This window comes from Macaca mulatta, chromosome 17 (assembly GCF_049350105.2).
Source record: "Macaca mulatta isolate MMU2019108-1 chromosome 17, T2T-MMU8v2.0, whole genome shotgun sequence".
Taxonomy (NCBI): Eukaryota; Metazoa; Chordata; class Mammalia; order Primates; family Cercopithecidae; genus Macaca; species Macaca mulatta.
Genome location: NC_133422.1, coordinates 10,619,287 through 10,635,889, shown reverse-complemented (window position 1 = coordinate 10,635,889; position 16,603 = coordinate 10,619,287). Strand labels below are relative to the sequence as shown.

The following is a 16,603-nucleotide window of genomic DNA, read 5'->3' as shown; positions in this document are numbered from 1 at the left end:
GGGTACATGTGGCCCAGGTGATGATATTAGCCCCTTGTGGAGGTGACACCTAGAAAATGGCTCAATGGCCAGCCTGGACACCATATTCAGAGCATGGGCCTGGTTCCCATACTCTGGAGTGTGGATTCTGCCTGTAATCATCACAGGGCACATTCCAGGTTCTTGGTTGACAAGAAAAGCATATTTTTGTCTGCAATTGAGAAATGAAGACAGAACATTTGTTCTAGTCTCCAGAGGACAGCAGAGTCAGACCTACCCTTGTTGACGAGCTGCCTCCTCACATGCCTCTGGGAAGGGAAATGTGGATGGTATTTAATTCTTCACCATTTTGTCTTGGTAGATGTGACAATGGCACCAGACCCAGCTGCTCCCTGAATGCACAACTGTATTTTCCAGGCCTGCGTCCCCCAGCACCATTATCACAGCCATTGGTCCCAGGGACGGAGCATTCTTGAGCGGAGGGGACCTGCTCATGACATCCTTGCTTTGGTGTCCCTGTCAAATGGGAACACTCTCAGCACAGGGCTTGCTTCATAGAGGCCCTGACACAACTAGGGCATCAAGGAGCTGCAATTCCTAAACAAGAAAGAAATGCGCCTTCCCACAACTTCAGCGCAACCAAGGGAGACGTCAGCTACAGAGGGGAACAAGAAGGTACAGATTTTTCACATTTAATATTCTTCAGACTTTCCAGCAAAGAATCACAGTAGAGATGAGGCCTGGCTGCTCTCTTAGGAGAAGTTTGCTCCACTGTCTGCAGTCCTGGCCTCCTTAGAGGCACAGATCTCTCCAGACTTAATTCCAAAGCTGTTGTGGTCCTCCTCAGAAGGGCACCTCACAAACAGGTCAGCAGCCCCAATCCTGTCCTCACAAACAGAATTCCTATGTACTTCTCTCTACCTTCTGGCTTCACCCACAGGGAGTGCATTCCAGAATAGACTAGAATGTTCCAGAACTTTCTGAGAATTCTAGAATGCCTGTACGTTCCTACTGGGAAACCCAGTTTTCTGCTGCAGGACTCTTGCAGATTTCAGAATCCCCCACTTACAGATTCTTCCCCCACATGAACTGCACTGGAGTTCACAGATGGGGTGTACTTTCCCCAGACCAGGTGTCTCTGTTACCTCACCGCCCAAATTCTCCTGCTGCTCAGAATTTTCTCTCCTGTGCCTCCTTTTCCTCCAATTTTCAATCACAGTCCACAGTGGATGTGTAAGAGGCACACCGGGGAAACTTGTAAGCAACTGGTGACAAAGTCAGGCTTCCCTGGCCACCCACGGCAGATATATGCTCCTCCTCTGGGCCCTTGGCATTCAATGTAAAAGCTTGATACAGCTTTTACTACATGACATTGCAACTGTTGGAAGCCCCTTCTCTAGAAAGTACTATCATTTATTGAGCACTTCCTATGTGAAAGTGGACAACATGCGTTATTTATAATCCTGTGAGACAGGTGTTCCTTGTCCCTTGCAACAGGTAAAGAAGAGACTGAGGCTCAAAAAATTTAAGTAAACATCAAGATGCCACAGCTTAGTAGAGAAATCAAGCTTTGGCTGGGCAGGCCTGGCTCCAAAGCCAGGCTTGCCTCCCTCATCCCCACTGCCCCTCAGCGTCCTGGGGCCTATAGGTCCCGGCTGAGTCTTTCCTCTCCGTCCTGAGATTTTACCCCAGCACATGAGACTCTCAGTGCTAAAACAAGAACAGTGTGTTACCTCCCACAGGAACATGGACACCTGGATGTTAAGGCAGGCCTGAGGCTTAAAATGTGGGTGCCAGGCTGCGTGGAGGAAGGGGGAAGAACAGGCCTTGTAGACCAGGACAGCTGTAGGATGGGGATTCCTGTCTCAGGGAAGGATGCACGGTACAAGGAGATGAAGAAGGGAATGTCCTTTGTCGTACACTTTGAGAATAAATGTAAAGATCCCCACTTTCCAGAGGATCCCAGCTTTAGCCTCCAGGCCAGAGCACAGCCCTGACCATTTGGAGGGTATAGACAGGACTTGCTAGTGGGCTGGATTTGTTGAGTATTAGAGAAATATTCCTGAGTTTTCTTCCATTTTTATGAATCCAAGAAATACAAAGCCAGTTAAACTTTTTAAAAATACTCATAGGTCCATTGGACTCATCTTCCTCCAATGCTCCTCTCTTGAGAAGGCTTCAGGACCCACCTCCCCCAGGACATAACCCAAGGTCCGTAGGGTGAGCGGCCCACCACAGAAGTGCTTTGCAGTTTCTCTCTATGCCTCTGCATGTGCTGTGGCCACTGCTTGGCCCAAACCTCCCCCTTCCGCCCACTCCCTACTCATCGTCCTCGTCTTCGCCGTGGCTGCTGGGCCTCTCACTCAAGGCCTTCCTGCTCACCGTCATTCAAGGCCTTCCTGCCCACCGCTTCCCTGTCGGGGTGAGATGGGCTTTATCTCTCAGTGTCATATATGCGTGCTTAGCTCACCCTCTAGGCTGGGAGCCCTGCCAGGAGAGGGCCAGTGACTTCTTACTGCTGAGGTCCCAGTAGCCACGACAGAGTTTGGCATGCAGATGCTCAAGAAATGTTTGTTTTGAGGAAACGGAAATGGGCTCTTTAGGGCATGCTAGTAATGGAAATATCCCAGCTTGAAAGATGTTCAGCTCCAGGCTGCAGCCACAGGTGACTCCAGGCTTCCAGACGCTGAGCTTCCCAACAGCTTCTAGCTGGGGTGACTGGGTTCCTAGCTGTTGTGGAGGCTGCTCCTCAGTTGCCATGGGAACCAGCCACTCACAGAACGCCCTTTGCTGGGGCCCCTGAGCTCCGCCCTTACTCCCTGCTGCTGGAGTCTGCTCACAGGCTGCCACGGGAACTGCACAGGGGCCAGCACCTCCCTCCAGACCACCCTTGAAGTCACCTGGGGCCACAAGATGGGGGCTGGACTTCCGGGGGATGGAGCCACCCTGCTTAGAGTTGCTTTCATGGAGAAAGGCATCCAAGATCCAAAGCAACCAGCCAATAAATGAATTACATCCATGAAATGAAATGGCTTCGTTTTCAACAGCCAGTGTGAGAAGGGCAAGAATCAAGAAGCAGGCCAGATGGAAAAATGGAAGAGGAATTCGTTTTCCTTTATCCTCAGAGTGTCTTCTGGATTGGAGGGAAGAGCTGATCTTAGGAAAAGGACACGTGGGGACTTTGTCAGACTTGCCAGGAGTGGGTTCAGGCAGAGATTTTACCAATTGGCTTTGAGAGGCAATCAATGGAGTATTTCACAAATGAGGAAACTGAAGCTCACAGAAGTTAAACAAATCCACATCTCTACCTTCTTCCTGGGCCTGCATTGTCTGATCTTCCTTGCAACTAGTAGTGACCACATGGCCAGCCAATGTAGCACAACCAGTGATGAAGGGATGTGCGCCACATCCAGGCCCGCCATTCAAAGTCTGCCATGCATGCCACCAAGCTCTCATCCTCTTCTGGTGATGACCCTGGGGTGACCTTGGAAGTGACCTGATGAAGACAACAGAACCTCCACAGTCTAAGTCCTTGGGTAACTGTACGGAGGAGAACTGCCCAGCCAACCTCTTCCAATGCCAAGATTGTGATCCGAACAAGAAAAAAACATCCACTATGATTATACATGTTGTTGAGGCTTATTTGCTCCCACAATTAGCCTTCCGTAACTGATACATGAGGACAGCCCTGTCTAGCTTCAGCTTCCCTGTACCACATCTGTACCATCCTGTACATCTCTGTGCCATCAAGGGTCAGCTCAGTTGCAGGGCAACTGGTGGCATCTGAGGTATCTTGGCTAATGTTGGGATGGTCCAGAGACACTGGGTCAGAGCTACTCTGTGCATCATGATAGTTGCTTCCTGTGGTCTGGAGGGCTCCCAACAAATTGGCTCCAAGACAGAACATGAATCTTTCATATGACATGTTCTCAGGGAGATTATGGATTTGCTGCATGGTGTCTGATACATAAAAGGTGTTCTGTGAATGCTTATGGATAGATGGATGGATGAGTGGATGGATGAATGAGTGGATGAATGGGTGGGTGGATGGATGAGTGGATGAATGGGTGGGTGGATGGATGGGTGGGTGGATGGATGGGTGAGTGGATGGATGGATGGGTGAGTGAATGGATGGGTGGGTGGGTAGATGGGTAGATAGGTGAGTGGATGAGTGGATAGGTGATGATGGTTTCTACTATAAGGCAGGGGAAGGAGAGAATGTCCTAACATGGACATGGGAGTCTCACTGAGACACTAAAAGAGTAGGCAAGGAGAGAGGGCTGCTCACACCAGTGACAACTCCCTCTGGCTATGTGTTAGTAAGTCCCACTTGCTAGAGAAGAGCAGGAGACTAGACACGGGTAAGCCTGGGAGACCGCAAATGTGTGGTGTAAGTGACCCCTGCTGCTGGGAATGCCTCCCCCGCCCCCAACCAGGGTAGGGGTTGTCATCTTAGCAAATAAAAATACAGGGTGCCCAGTTCAACTCCAATTTCAGATAAGCACGAACATCTGCCCGTGCAATATCGGGGACATTTTTATACTAAAAATATTATCTTGTACCTGAAATTCAGATTAACTGGGTGTCCCATATCTGATCTGACAACCCTAAGCCAGGCTGCCCAGCAAGCGATCTTGTGTGGACAAAAGGAGGAAACAGTGGCATGGGCTGGTTAAAGGCCGCTGTTTCAGGGACTCAAGTCCTTCTGTTAGGGGCAGTTTGCCTCTTCTGAATGTCCAGGAGGCAGGAGACCTCTAGCCACTCCATCTGGCCTCTTTCCTGCATTATGGGAAGTATTCTAAGCTTGGAAATGGCAGGTCTGTAAATAGCGGTGTAAATCAGAGCAGAAGAAAAAAACCACAAAAATATACCTTTTGACCTTCAGTCCACTGGATACAAAAAGGAAATCCATCCAACTCAGCAACTGTTTATTAAATGTGAAACACACCATGTTATTCCTAACAGGAGTTACAGAATGGGAGCACAGGGGACCTTTCTGTTTTTCACCCTAGGAAAAAGTCTCTACATGCTTTTGTTCCAGTCTTAAACATCATTCGCATACAGTTCCTATCACTGTCATAAAGCTGGCATAAACACAGTTGTGGTCAGCATGGATGCGCGGTCAGGCTTTGTACAGACACTGCTCTTTTCTCTTTAGATTCAACATGATTTTTGCTTATTTTCTTGATAGTTCTAGGAATCGTGGGAGGAAATTCTAGAAGTTAAGGGGATCTCACTTCACCCTTTCCTCCTGCACTAATCACATCACAAGTCTACATGAAAACCTCCATAGTGAGAAAAAAAGGCAAGGATGCTAAAGGGATTAGCCATCCCCTTCCTGGGTCGGGAGGACTGGCTGGTCACTTGGCCCTTCACCCTGGCTGGTGCTGTGATGCCCACGTTAATAATGGGACTGAGAGTTGTACCCCGTTCGCACATCGTGGCAGAACCTCTGCCACAATCACCCCCATTCTCACGGGGTTGCTTGTCATTGTCTCCCACTGGCGGCCCTATTTTTTTTTTTTTTTTTTAGATGGAGATTCACTCTTGTCACCCAGGCTGGAGTGCAGTGGTGCAATTTCGACTCACTGCAACCTCCACCTCCTGGGTTCAAGCGATTCTCCTGCCTCAGCCTCCCTAGTAGCTAGGATTACAGGCACCCACCAGCACACCCAGATAATTTTTGTATTTTTAGTAGAGACGGGGTTTCACCATGTTGGCTAGGCTGGTGTTGAACTCCTGACCTCAGGTGATCCGCCTGCCTCAGCCTCCCAAAGTGCTGGGATTACAGGTGTGAGCCACTGTGCCCAGCCAGGCAGCCCTATTTTTATGCTTGCCTCTCTGTAGTCTTTGTCCCACCCAGAAGCTAGAGACATCATTGTGAAATGCCATTCTCCAGCTATCAACCTTCCAGTGATTTCCCTGCCTGTTCAAAAATGTCCCAACTCCTTCCCTCGGTCCACGACGCACAGGATTCAAGCCCTCTGACCATGTTCTCCCACCACTGTCATCCCACCCCACAGGCACGGCCCCCTTTCTGCTTCTCAAACATGCTGAGCTCCATCCCCAAGTAGGGTTCCACATTCACTGAGTACCAGACCTGGAAAATTCTTGCTGCAGGTGTTTACCTGGCTGCTGCCCTCTTGTCACTCAGGTCACGGCTGAGAAGTGGCCTTTCAGAACAGCTTTTACTGACCACGAAACCTAAAACAACCCCCTTCCCTTTTCCGCTCCATCTCATCACTCATTTTTATCACAGCACTTACCACGACCTGATAATTTTTTCCTTATTTATATATTGTCTGTATCCTCAAAAAAGAATGTAAGCTCCTATTTGTCCTTCTTGACCCATATTCCCAGTCCCTTGAACAGAGTGTGGCACATAGTATACTTTCAATAAATGAGGAATGAATGTGTTGCAGAAACTTTCCAAGCTTCATCATATCACCAGGCACCAAATCCTCATGAAGACCGCATATATACATGACTAGTAATAATACTGATAACAGGCAGACCCAGGTCTTACTGCTAATAACAGGCAGACCCAGGCCTTACTGCAGGCCTAAGCACTTTTCCAGTTTAATTCTGTCAATCCTCACAGCAGCCCCGAGAATTCTGCCATAGTATTATCCCATTTTACAGATAAGAACATGAAGCCCAAATGGGAAACGTAACTTCCCATGGGCACATGGGGATAAGTGAGGAAGTCAGAGTTTGCACCCAGGCAATTTAACTTCAAACTCTAAGCCCTGATCACTAGGATCTGCTGCAAACCCCAAACAGAGCCCAAAGCCTGACACACAAAGGGGACTGCATCCGAGCTGGTTTCTGGGAGGTCCCTGTGAGGCTTTTGGTTGTTTATGTTGGTTTGTTTTATACCATTTGTTGAGTTCTGTTCATACATTCAGTGTCAGGAGGAAATAGGCCCAACTGTGACTTGGTAAGAATTCAGAGATAGCCAAAGACAGAGGATGGAGGCCAGTGAAGCCTTCTCTATACTATTTGTCACTCACTTGACAGACATTTTGTGAGTCTGTGCCCTGCAAGGCACCATCCTAGGCTCATGTGTCTGTTAAGAGGTGGTCAGTGCTATGGAGAAACAGAAGCAAGGTAGGGGATTGTGGAGTGCAGAGGGGAGGAGGAGGAGGAAGCATTACAGGAGGAGGGTGACAAGGAGAGCTGGCCTGAGAAGTTCCATGTGGGTGTCCAGAAGTAAGGTATTTCTGGCAGAAGGGATAGCAAGTGTGGAAGCACTGGGGCTTCCTGGTGTGTGCAGACGATGAGCAGGGAGTGGGCCTGAGACAGAGGAGCAGTGGGGAGGGATGAGGTGAGTCTTGTAGGCACTGTAAGGATTTTACTCTGAGTCAATGGCAAGTCACAGGTTGACTTACATGTGTACTACACCAGCACGGAGACAGTGTGAGCACAAGCATGGAAAGTAGAAGATCAGCCATGGTGGTGGTTCTGCCCCTTCGTGGACATTTTGTCAACGTCCGGGGACATTTTGGTTGTTGCAGCTCAGGAGTGGAGGATGCTATTGGCATGAAGTGAGTAGAGCCCAGGGATGCTCCTGAACATCTTAGAATGCACAGGACAGCCCACCACAGTGAATAATTATCTGGCCCCAAATGTCAAATGTGCTGAGGCCCAGAAACCCCGAGCTAGGGGATTACTGCAATAATCTAGGTGAGAGGTTACTTATTAAATAACAACTGAGCACCTACTATGTGCTCAGTTTCAGTACTATTGACATAGCAATGAGCAAAACAGACAAAGCCCTCTGCCCTCATGGAGCTTTATGCTGCAGTGATGGTGGAAGCTTAGAATGGCGTTGGTGCAGCGGGGTTCCTGAGAATGGTCAGATCTTAAAAATATTTTTTGAAGGTAAACTGACAGGATTTGCTAAGAATGGAATGTGCAGTATGAGAGAAGAGGTCGATGCCAGGGTTTCATCCTGAGCAATTAGAACAGAGTTACCACTTACTGAGATGGGCCCACTAAGGGAGAAAGTGATTGTGTGGATGGAGAATCAGAGGTTTTGATTGGGACACATTAAGTAGGGATGAGGGCAACGCGATATTTTAGTCTGGAGGTTAAGAAAGGGATCTCCTTTGGAGGACACAAATTTTAGAAATTATCAAATGTGAGGAAGATCACTCAGGTATCTGGAGATGTGCAAGAGACTTGTGCAGCAAGCCTGAGCTCTCCATAATTAGGAGGTTGGAGAGTGTCTTAGTCTGTTCTGTGTTGCTATAACAGAATCCCGGAAGCTGGGTATTCTGTTTATAAATTTATTTCTTAAAAAAAGGTTTATTTAGCTCATGGTTCTACAGGCTGGGAAGTTCAAGAAGCATGGTGCTAACATCTGCTCCTCATAAAACAGTGGAAGGTTAAAGGAAAGGGGCAAAACTTAGAGGTGTCCTCATTTTGTAACAACCCACCCTCAAGGGAAACAATCTATTCCCAAAAGTGGGAATTCAATCACTACCTTGAGAACAGTACTAAGCCATTCATGAGGGATCCGCCCGCCATGACCCAAACACCTCCCACCAGACCCCAACTCCCAACACAGCCACAGTGGAGACCAAATTTCAACATGAGATTTGGTGGGGATAAACAAACCATATCCAAACCATATTATTCCACCTCTGGCCCCACAAAACTCATGCCCTCCTCACATTGTAAAATACAATCATACCTTCCCAATAGTCTCCAAAAGTCTTAACTTGTTCCAGCATCAACTCAAATGTCCAAAGTCCAAAGTCTCACTTGAGACTCAGCGTAAGCTCCTTCCAACTGTGAGCCTATAAAATCAAAAACAAGATTTTTACTGCCAAGATAAACATTTCCATTCCAAAAGGGGAAAAAACAATCAGCCAAAGTAAAAGAATGACAAGTCCCACACAAGTTCAAAGCCCAGTAGACTGAACATTAAATCTTAAAGCTCCAGGTGCTGCCTCCTAGGCACACTGGTGCAAGGGGTAGGCCCCCAAGACCTTAAACAGCCCCATCCCCATTGTTTTGCTGGGCAGAGCCCATATTGCTGTCCCAGAGGTTGAAATCAGGCACCTGTAGCTTTCCCAGCCAGGCACTACATACTGCTAGAAGCGTTACAATTCTGGGGTCTTGAGGGCATCCCTGCCTCTATGGCTCCACCAGCCTTGGTAGGCACTCCCTGTGTTGGCTCCGCCCCTGTGTCAATTTTCTGTCTGGGCTCCCAGGCTTTCTGATACATCATCTGAAATCTAGGCAGAAGCTGCCACGTCTCCACTGCTCTTGCATTCTGTATGTTTGTAGAATTAGTACCACATGGAAACTGCTAAGGCTCAGGGCTTGCTCTCTACAGGGCAGTGGCATGAATCAAACCTGGGGCCACATGAGCCAAGACTGGAGCATCCAGGATGTGGGGAGCAGTGTCCCCAGGCAGCACAGAGACATGGCATCCCGCTCTTGTTCCCTTAAACCAACCTGTCCTAGACTTAGACCTCTGGGTCTATGATGGAAGAGGTGACCTTAAAGATCTTTTAAATACCTTGGGGACATTTTTCCCATTGCTTTTTCCCATTGTTCTTTTAGCACCTGGCTTCAGTTTATCCATGCTAATCTCTCTAGCAAGGGGTTTCTCTGCCTCACCTCACCCTTGGGCTCTTTCATTCTCTACCAGATGGCCAGGCTATGAATTTTCCAATTTTTTCTGCTCTGTTTGCCTTTTTCTAGTAATTCACTGTAAGCAGTTAGAAGTGAGCACTCAGCAGCCCATGCACTTTGCTGCTTAGAAATTTCTTCCACCAGATATGCTATTCCATCACTCTTAAGTTCAGCTTTCCACAGAGCTCTAGGGCATGGACACAGTGTAGCCAAGTTTTTTTGCTATGGCATAGCAAGGATCCCTTTTACTCCAGCTCCCAATAAATTCCTCATTTCCATCTAAGAGTTCGCAAGAATGACCTTTACTGTCCATATTTCTATCAGCATTCTATCTACCACCTCTTAACAAATCTCTAAGAATTTCCAAACTTTCTGTCATCTTTTTGTCTTTTTCTGAGCCCTCACCAGAATCATCCTTAATGCTTCATTCACAGCAATATAGTCTTTTTCTAGCTGCTCCTTCGAACTCTTCCAGCCTCTGCCCATGACCCAGTTGCAAAGCCACTTCCCATTTTCAGATATCTGTATAGAGACATCCTACTCCTTGGTACCAATTTTCTGTCTTAGTCTCTTTTGTGTTGCCGCAACAGAATACCTGAGGCTGGATAACATCTAAAGAAAAGAGCTGTGTTTAGCTCATAGTTCTACAGGCTGGAAAGCACAAGAAGCTTGGTGCCAGCATCGGCTCAGTTTCTGGCGAGGACTTTCAAGCTGTGTCACAGCATGGCAGAGCATCAAAGAGAAGCAGATGTATGTGAAGGAACAAAACCCAAAGGTGTCCTCACTTTTTAACACCCCACTCTCGTGAAAACTAATGAAGTCTACTGAGAGCGAGAACTCCCTCATTAGAGTGAACAAGTGAATGGCACCAAGATCTTTATGAGGGATCCACATGCCTTTCACTAGCCCCCCTTCCCAACATTGTCACATTAGGGATCAAATTTCAACAAAGTTTTAGTGGGGTCAAACCATAGCAGAAAGGAGCTAGCACCATAGGATGGCATAGAAAGAAAGCAAGAAGCCAAGTGAAGAAAGTGTTTCTAAGATGAGAAGGTGATCAAACCATGCCGAGTAAATTCTTCTCCCCTGCCAAAAAGAAAATCTAAATACCACCCTATCCCCATTTTCTAATATTATAAATTGTTCTAATGAGGTATCACACAACTCAGTCCACTCATTGACAATCCGCTGAATTATCTCCAAGGATAATTCAGTCTGTCCGAGGCTAATCCAGTTTCTTCAGGGACAGTTACAAAACATCTACTCTGAGCAATAAATGAAACTGAATGTCATGCAAGATGGAAAAATGATTAATACCTAGCTTCTATCTTCATAAAGCTTTCTATCTACTGGGGGGAAAAATGCATCATCCATGAAAGCTTCTGCAACATCAAAAGAAGGTATTAATCCATTGATATTCATTGTTCACTGCATACACGGCACTCTCCTTGTTGCCAAAAATATAAAAGATAAATGCAAGGCAAACTCTGTCCTCTCATGGAATTTGCAATTTTGTTGGGGGGACTAGTGGAGAAATAAAAGCAAGCAGTCATAGTACGGAGTGTAAATGCTCTAGGTGTTTGAAGAGAGGGCCATTCATATCACAGTGCCTGTTAACTGATCTCTGGCCTGAATTACCTCCCTTTGCTGCAGTTCACACATGGGTTCTAAGGATTCGGGGATCAGGCAAGAAGATGGGAATAAATTAGTATATGACCATGGCAACCTCCAGGAAGGGACCCCATAGCACACTGGCAACCCGTGACCCTAAGAGGAGGCTTTTCCGAGACGCTCCGCTTTGTCATTAAGCATTCACCAGGACTGGTGCTGGAAGTGGAATGAGGGCCAACGTGGAGCTTGTGTTTCTTGATATCTCTTCCTGTTCATTAGCTCCCAACTGTTATTTCCCCAGAAGTAACCAGATGAAAGAGGTTTTGCATTTGAAATGTTGAGGCTTTGGAAAAATCAATTTCCACACCAATTTCTCCCTCGGTTCTGATATAGTTACCCAAAAAAACTTCTCAACTCTCCATACCCAAGCATTATAGTGGGAATGTCATGACTTTCTGCATGATATAACCACATCTTCACACTATATTGAGCAAAGCCTCAGTACTCACAGGAACTCTTTATGTAAGGGGCAGATGGGTCTCAAAGGGCACACAGGCATTTGTTTGTTTTAGCCTAATGGTTAAAGTATGGCCCAGACACCAAAGGGCTGGATTTCTGGGCATGGGTAGGTGAAATATGTTTCAACATATTGCAAAATTTAGATACCCTTTCCTATAGAAATTCCAGGCAATTTTTAAGATAAATGTGTATCACTTGAGTAGAGAAGGGATAAGAGGAACTATGTATTTTGTAGTCATACGCAAGAATAACTACTCTCTCTTTGCATCAAGAATTGGTACAAAAAGAAAACTATTCCATTAACACTCAAGATACCTCAGAAGGAAGATAGAAGGGCAAAGTATTTCAAAAAAAATGTCTGCTTTCTGTACTCACCTTACCTTTGTTTTTAACTCAGGTTGCTTTGGTTCCAGTAAGATAATTCAATTATCTTTCTGTTGAAACCATGCCAGAGGCAAAAGAAACATGATCGTTTTTCCTTTGGTGCTGACCATATGGGGGTAGGTTATTTTTTCAAGTAGCAAAGGACCCCAGAGTTAGAAACTACCTGCAAATCTTGAAGGCTTATAAGAGAGTTATCAGGAAAATGCCTTAAAGTTGTATTTCTTAGGCAAACCAACAAGAAAAAGACCTTTATTTTAATTTTTCACAGGGTGGAGTTATCCCGTTCTCTTTGGGCCCTGTTCTAAATTGAAAAATTCAGAAAAATAAACGGGAAATACACAGGATCAATTGATTTATTATGATTTTTCTAACATGACATGTTTTCCATAAATTAGGACTATGTTGCTGTGTTTTTAGATTAAAAGATCCAGTTCAATATGTCTGTCTGCAGAAGAGGAAATGACATATCCTGTCTCAGGCCCCATTATAAGGATGACTTACGACAGGCAGCTGTCAGGCAAGGCATCTGGATTCTGACGGAGCCTGTTTAGACAGTGGTGTTGAAAGCGCTCAAGAATCGGATGAAAGTCGTGGAATCTTACAACCACCCAGCCAAAACAACATGAACAGCTTGCATGTCCACATACACACCATTCTGAGGTTAATGTCAGGGTTTTCAAGCCTCCGCAGCCCTGAGGTCCATACCCCGATCTCTTACCTATCAGTTCCTATCTATATGATCTGTAGTGAATTACTTCTCTCTCTAAAGACTCACTTTCCTTCTCTTTAAAATGAGCCTGAGATAGTGGTGTCTGGCTTATGGGTTTGTTTTGAAGATTAAATGAACAGATATATCTAAACGCTTGGCACCATACCTTGCCCATAATGAAGGTTGGTCATTCTGAGCCATTATTTTCCTGCTTGTGCTGTGAGTTTAAGCTTCCCTGGTCAAAAAGAATAACATATGTATTTTATAGTTTATCTGTATCAATTAAAAGGGACAATCTCTATTACAGGTTTTATAGAGTAACTATTAAAAGTATAGATTTACTTTACAATGTCCATAACTTACTTTAAAATACCTCCGCACTGAGAATTGAATCATGAGTTTGTATTAGTAGAAGCCTCAACTCTAGAGGCATGAAATTGCTGTAATGGAAACTTTACCTCCACAGGTGACCGGCTGGTGTACCATCAGAAAGACTCAGTCATCACCTGAGGCTTTGAAAATTAGCATAGTGAGCATCACAGATGGATTTTGATTCATATAAGAGATTTGCTAGTCAGTGTGAATACCAGAAATAGGCTTTCAGCTGGGCGCAGTGGCTCACGCCTGTAATCCCAGCATTTTGGGAGGCTGAGGCGGGCGAATCACCTGTGGTTAGGAGTTCGAGACCAGCCTGACCAACATGGAGAAACCCCGTCTCTACTAAAAATACAAAATTAGCCTGGTGTGGTGGTGCATGCCTGTAATCCCAGCTACTCTGGAGGCTGAGACAGAAGAATAGCTTGAACCCGGGAGGCGGAGATTTCAGTGAGCCAAGATTGCGCCATTGCACCCCAGCCTGGGCAACAAGAGTGAAACTCTGTCTCCAAAAAAAAAGGCTCTCAATGGTAAAATTCAAGGTATTCAAGTCTGGGTGACTGTATGAAATATTGTCAGAGTGCTCCGCACCAGTGCTGAATAGGCAGTAGGAATCTAGTGAGGCCTGTGTCCCTGCCAATAGTATCTGCACTGCTTGCACTGCAGATCCATCCATAGACAGTTGTGCCACCAGCTACTGGTTAGGAGGATTTCTGGTTGCCTAATGCTGACTTTAGGGTATCAGAGTCCTACCTCTGGAATATTGTTGCTTCTGCCTCAAGGGAACTTTCATCAGGAGGTAGAATCCATCAAGTTCACAGTTTCATGAACTCTCCTGGGCCTGCTTTTTAAAGGAATGTTTGTTTCAAAAACAGTCTGTGTTTGGCAGAATTTCTTCCAGAATTGCTTTTTTGATAACAAGATCTAAGGACATATCTAACTCTCATTCGTCTTAAACATCTAAGTGCCATCATATACCCAAAAGAATGCAAGAGTTGTGCATGGACCTATTTGCTGAAGTCAGTTCACAACAGCTTTAAGATAAGATAGACTGAATTTGGATCCCAGATATGCTACTTCCTAGCTCTTTGAACTTGGGCAAATGTCTTCACCAGTAAAACAAGAAAGTTAATATTACCTACTTAATTGGGTTATTAGAGAATTAAATGAGATAAGGCATATGTGATGGTTGATTTTATGTGTCAACCTGACAAGGCTAAGGGATACCCAAACAGATGGTTAAATATTGCTTTACTTATTTATTTATTTACTTATTTATTTTTGAGACAGAGTCTTGCTCTGTCGCTCAGGCTGGAGTGCAGTGGTGCGATCTTGGCTCACTGCGAGCTCCGCCTCCCGGGTTACGCCATTCTCCTGCCTCAGCCTCCCGAGTAGCTGGGACTACAGGCACCTGCCACCTCGCCTGGCTAATTTTTTGTATTTTTAGTAGAGACGGGGTTTCACCGTGTTAGCCAGGATGGTCTCGATCTCCTGACCTCGTGATCCGCCCGCCTCAGCCTCCCAAAGTGCTGGGATTACAGGCGTGAGCCACCGTGCCCGGCCTAAATATCACTTCTTAATGTGCTTGTGAGGGTGTTTTCAGAAGATTCAGCATTTTAATCAGTAGACGGAGTATAGATGTTCTGCCCTCACCAATGTGGGCAGGCATCCTCCAATTCATTGAGGGAAAAAAAAGGAAGAAGAAGGGTAAGTTATCTCCTTCTCTGTTTGAGCTGGGACATCCATCTTCTCCTGCCTTTGGACATCAGCACTACTGGTTCTTGGGCCTCCAGACCCTGTCTGGTACTTATACCATGCCGATGTCCCCTCCCACACAGGTCTCAGGCCTTCAGACTTACACTGATCTACACCACCGCTTTCTTGGTTCTCTAGCTTGCAGGCAGCCTATCTTGAGCCTTCTCGGCTTCCATAATTGTATGAGCCAATTCTCATAACCAATTAATCAAGCAATCAATCAATTCTATCAGTGCTATTTCACCAAAGAACCCTGACTAATATAGCGTGCAGAGCACACAGTGCCACTTCCGGCATACAGTAAGAAAGTAACAAATGCATAGTCACGGTTTTTATCATGCATTTAGGTATTCTTCTTTCTTATTATAAATGACTTTCCAATGTCCTTTGACTTTCATTTTCCATGAGGATTTATTTAGAACCATAAATCGAAACTGTTCACCCTTGGGTTTCTGTGACCTACTTTGCTCTGGTGTTTCTGCTGCCCCTCTGACTGCTTCCCGTCCTCCAGCACAATGAACGTTCTGCAAAGACAGGGACATTGTCTCTCTCATCACCACTGATGCCCAGCACCTATCCATATGCCTGGTATATGGCAGGAGTGCAATTGGGATTTATTTGGACTGTGAGTCTTCTCAGCACCCAGGCTCAAAACCAAGCATTCTCTCTTATTCTCTCTCCTTTCCCTGATCCCTGTCAACCAATCCTGCTTCCTGTTTGCTCTTCATTCATAACGTTACACCTTCCATTTTATTTTCCCATCCTGTCAGCTGCCATCTTTGTCTGGGTGCCATCTTGCATTTAGACCATTGAAATTGTCCCCTACCAATTGTCTCCAGCTGGTTTCCTGTTTCTAGCCTGACTAGTTTTTATTGTCAAACTATCCTCTAGGAAACTGCCAAATTATTTCTATTAAAACCTGCTTTGCACAAGTTATCTTCCTCTCTCTCTCTCTCTCACACACACACACACACACACACACACACACACACACACACACCACTTTCAACAACTCTCTACTGAAAGCATCCAACAACCTAACTCAGGGACCTTCCTTTCAGGAAATTCTTCACTCTTGTCAAAATGGTTTACTTATTATCTCCAACTGTTCTTATGTACCTACTTTTGTTCACAGTCTAGAGGCTCTCAGCCCTTTCCACCAAAGCCTCCCTCAGTGACAGAGGAGGGTGGCTGTAGTACCCAGCCAAAGATGCTGCTTTCAAGTCTTGTGTTTTATATCAAGAATGCATTTTGCATTGCTATCACCTAATATGTCCATGTTTGTCATAATACCTAAGCGTTTTAAATTGTAGCCATCCAGTTAGATTGAACAAGCCCTATCTCCAGGGTGAGAGAGATGTGTTGGGTTAAGTCTATGGCTTTGTGAACCCTCTAGCTCTCACCATGGGGCACAATTCCCCCAGAAACCCCCTTCTACGCCCTGTCACTGTTCTCAGTCCCATTCCGTAATCTTCTCCTGGGCCTCAGTGAAGTCCTTCCTTTCTATCCTTGACTATTTCTGGCAGCAGTCACTGACTCCTCTGAGGTCCTGGAGTCCTGGAGACTAGAGAGTCTGCCATGCTGTAGCTTGAACCACTGACCATCTTTCAAAAATGGTTTTGT

The 16,603-nt window shown here is 45.8% G+C and overlaps 1 long non-coding RNA gene across 1 annotated transcript in view; it reads right to left on the bottom strand.

Annotated features, from left to right (window-relative positions):
- LOC144336237 (uncharacterized) overlaps nt 1-16,603 on the bottom strand; it is a 69,101-nt gene that overhangs the window by 46,596 nt on the left and 5,902 nt on the right. The window contains exon 3 of the long non-coding RNA XR_013407855.1: nt 8,678-8,783. This is a non-coding gene — a long non-coding RNA (uncharacterized LOC144336237). The remainder of the gene's footprint in view (nt 1-8,677; nt 8,784-16,603) is intronic.